This window comes from Engraulis encrasicolus, chromosome 24 (assembly GCF_034702125.1).
Source record: "Engraulis encrasicolus isolate BLACKSEA-1 chromosome 24, IST_EnEncr_1.0, whole genome shotgun sequence".
NCBI lineage: Eukaryota > Metazoa > Chordata > Actinopteri > Clupeiformes > Engraulidae > Engraulis > Engraulis encrasicolus.
In genome coordinates, this window is record NC_085880.1 from 16412205 (window position 1) to 16416469 (window position 4265).

Sequence of the window (4265 nt, forward strand, 5' to 3'; positions counted from 1 at the left end):
CATATTCATGAATACAACTATGACCCAGTATTTGCCTGTCATCACACAGTACAATTCAACTTTTTAACTGAAATGTACTGTTATTTTACTTATACTACTGCATAAATATTGTAGAGCACTTTTAGTTTAACAATACTAATACTGTGAACGTTCTGTAGAGTACTGTTATTTAACAGTTCAATTGCTGCTGAAAAAATGTTATATACTGTGATACATTAAACAGCAATGAGCTGTATTTATTTTTGGTGTGAAATAACAGTAGAATTACAGGTAAATATAATTGCCAGTAACTGCCGTTATTTTGCAGGGAAATTTTCTTAGAGTGTAGCTACTAATGGAGTAAAAAATGACCTAATATCTGCCGGGGATGCATAGTTTTCCAAGTAAGGAACCTGTTTGAATGAATCGCTTCCTGACCACTGCTTCTCCTGGAGACTCCTTAAAGTTCCTAGTCCTTGTGTAAATTATGCTCTCTGCATTTTTATCTAATCATTTTAACTTCCGTACATAATATTCATCAGTTGAAACATTTTGAAATGTTTTGTTTAGCTTACATATAAGGAATGTTCATTAAAATGTGAATTTAAAAAAAACCACTGTAACTAGTGTTTAAAAATGGGTATGGTGCTCTTAAAATAATTGTTCAAGAAGACGCTTTTGCACACCTCTGTAGGTGGGCAGGTGCATAGGACATTATCCCAGTGGGGTTGTCATTCAAGTGTAAAGAAATCCTGCACACTGGCCATTCCACCAACAAACTTTAATACAACATGAAGAAGGTCGGATGACCGAAACTATGTATTAAATTTTGTTGGTGGAATGGACCGTTTGCGGGATTTTTTTGCTCTTCAAATAAAGAATTCATAGACAAAACCTTAGCAGATGAGCTGAAAAAATGTCGGCACATTTTCTTCCTCTGGGGCTAAGACCCCCCTGTCTCTCAAACCTAGTGACGGGCCTGTTTGGTAGTCACAGTACATGTTGACATACACCTACTGTACATGTTTCTTTTGGTGAAATTCAGCTTTCCAATTTTGACGGCATTCAAGCAACCCCAAGCTATGACCCAATACAGTAGGCCTACTTGATTTTACAGATTGGACACAAATCACTTTTTTATACCAACTTATGTTCTTGACATCATATGAAGCAAATTTGTATATCTTGGTGTCATCATAGACAAACACAGTAAGGTTATATATCGCTAGCACCATGTTGTGTTGTCTGATGACACCAAGATAAACAAATTTGGTTTAAATTGTGGTAATTTTCTTAAGGGGCTTATCTCTTTTAGGTGGAGTAGTTGGAAAAATTGTAATTGTAAAAAAAAAACCCTGGTCATGCCACATTTAAATTGGCCCTCTGTGGTAATGAGTATGTGAAACATGGAAGTTTGAAAATGTAAAAAAAAAATGTCATGTTAAATCAAAGTATAATAGGCCTACCACCAGTATAAAACAGTTTTAGATTTCCATTTCTAACATATACAAAATGTGAGTCTTCTGCCTTATTTTAACCAAATGAACACACACACGCACACCCACAGACACACTCTGAGGGTCAACTGAGGTGATAACTCTTGACATGGGATATTACACAGTGCTAAGCTGTGGCAATCCAATGACAGTTAGCAGTGTGTGTGTGTGTGTGTGTGTGTGTGTGTGTGTGTGTGTGTAAATCAAATGAAATATGTGTTGCTTCATGCTACTGATTACATTTACAGAGGAGCTACTTCCTCAAAATAAAATTAGCAAACATCCGAGATTAGACCCACAGGCAATACAAATCACACATTCCACGCGCGCATACACCTACCGTGTGTTTTACATTTGAAATATGTACAGTAGTCAATCATCTTTAGTCATTCTCAGACAAAACATCGACTCAGTAAAAGAGGCCAATAGAGGATTTTGACTAATTTTAGGATGAGGTTTGGGTTAGGGCAGCGCGAAACTACAGTAGAGAATGCCAAAATAGCTACTTCTGTAGTTCAGTAGTGGATTGGCAACAACTTCAGTTTACAATCCATTTCCTATATTCAGGCTAAAGTAGCTTTGTTAATGAACATAAGCCAGATTTCGTTGTTTATTTAGAGAAAAAACACAGAGGGTAAGGAAGCAGATGAGAGAGAGAGAGAGAGAGGTGGGGGGGAGGGGAGGGGAGACATAGAAAGATTAAAAAATGAGGTAGATCCTGGGACTAGGTTAAAGGGGTATGCCACTATTAATAAAGGAACACTTACAGTATAAGTGCCACTATTTTGGGGCTTAATACAGTTAAAATTGTTGGCCAAGGTTTATAAAGGTGGTAAAGTGTCTTATTTTTCATGTTAAGCATTGTCTTGCTTTAAGACAAGTTAAAAGAGGGAGCATGTCGCTAAGCTAGTGAAAGTCAATGCATCCATGTAGCATGCTACAATGCTACACGGATCCATTGACTTTCACTAGCTTAGCGATATATTCCCTCTTTTAACTTGTCTTAAAGGAACAGACCACCCTTTTTTGATTTTCACATATTTGCAGTATTTCCCAGCATTGTTCATGAATGTGCATATCATTTTCTTCTCTGTGTTTTCAGTGCTTAGATTTATTGGATCAGAATTATTAGCATAGCTTAGCATAATCACTGAAAGTAACTGGTATCTTTAGCATCAAGCCACAAGTGATCACTGGACCGAATTAAATTGCTGTTTTACACTCTGGTGAATGTTACATTCATTTTAAAGTGGTTTAGAAGTACATTTGATGGTGTTTTATTTTGTACCATAGACTTGCATTACTATGCCTAATTTGGGTATACTGTCAAACGGGGCAATGCAAACACATAGACGAAAATTATATGCACGTTCATGAATAATGCTTGGAGATGCAATTATGTGAAAATCAAAAAAGGGTGGTCTGTTCCTTTAAAGCAAGACAATGCTTAACATGAAAAATAAGACACTTTACCACCTTTATGAACCCCAGTCAACGATTTTAACGGTATAAAGCCCCAAAATAGTGGCATACCCCTTTAAGATTAGGATAGGGAAATATTTCAGGTGGGCTACATACTGTAAGTGTTCCTTTTTAGCAAGCGTTCCAAATATTCCAATCCGCCCAGAAAAGAGTACACCTCCATTCTTCTTCTGATTTATTTAGTTTATTAGCCTATTTATTTAGTTTCGCAAATACACAGTTGGTGGCGGTAATGCACCATATTGGATGCCAACCGCCACCAACTGTGTATTAGCGAAACTAAAGGTGTGGGGAATCAACAAAGGAGTGACAATAATTGTCAAGTTGTGTATGATTTTTGTTTGAATTTCCCCTCAGTTGTGCTCCAACTTGAAAAAGCTGTGATCACGCAAGGAACAACTCAGTTCTTTCCCCTTTTTTGTTTTTTATTAAAGTTCAAAGTTGATGATGAAGGGGTTGATTGGTAGTAGTAGTGGTAGGTTGAAAACCTTAAACATAACAGAAAAAGACATTGTGTTATTTTAAGTTTATACAAACAAACAAAACAGCATTACTTAAAATACACCAATAACTAATTACTAATTATCAAGTAGCTTCAATTGAACATTGTGTTTAAGAATGCAGAGGTAAGAAATGTAATATCATTACTTTTAAGTTTTACTAAGTTCACTAATCAAAGCATAAACAATGAACACGATTTTTTAGCTCTTCAAACTAATATAAATGTTTGGGCAGTTGCACTGGTAAACTTACATTTAAGAAACACAAGTGAATCATTTAACTAGTCAATTGCCAATTGCAAATTCATTGTGAGCACACTTGCATGTGTACATCAACATCATTAACTTTAGCTTACACTTTCACAGTTTTGAGCAACACGGTAAGTATTTCAGAAAAGACAACTTCCTACCAGTTGCGTATGATCATCAACTGAGGGTTTATTTCGTTCTTAGTTCGGTTCTTTGTACTTAAGTCTTTGCTTGATTTTGCTAACAAACATTTCTTGCTTTCTTTGTCCTGTGGTGAACATTCTTCTTCTTCTTCTTCTTAATGCTATTTATTGGCGGTTGGCAAGCAACTGATTGGTGTGCATTACCGCCACCTTCTGAAATGGAGTGTGGGTCTGGAATGCTAAACTACTCTATCAAAGGAAAGAGACAAAAGAAAAGGAAAGAAAAAAGACAAGGAAAAGAAAAGAAAAGGAAAAGGAAAAAGAAAAACAAACAAACAAAAAAAAAAAAAAAAAAAAAAAACAAGTTAGACTATATTCTCCTAGGAGACCTGTTTCCCCTTAGGAAATGAAACAAG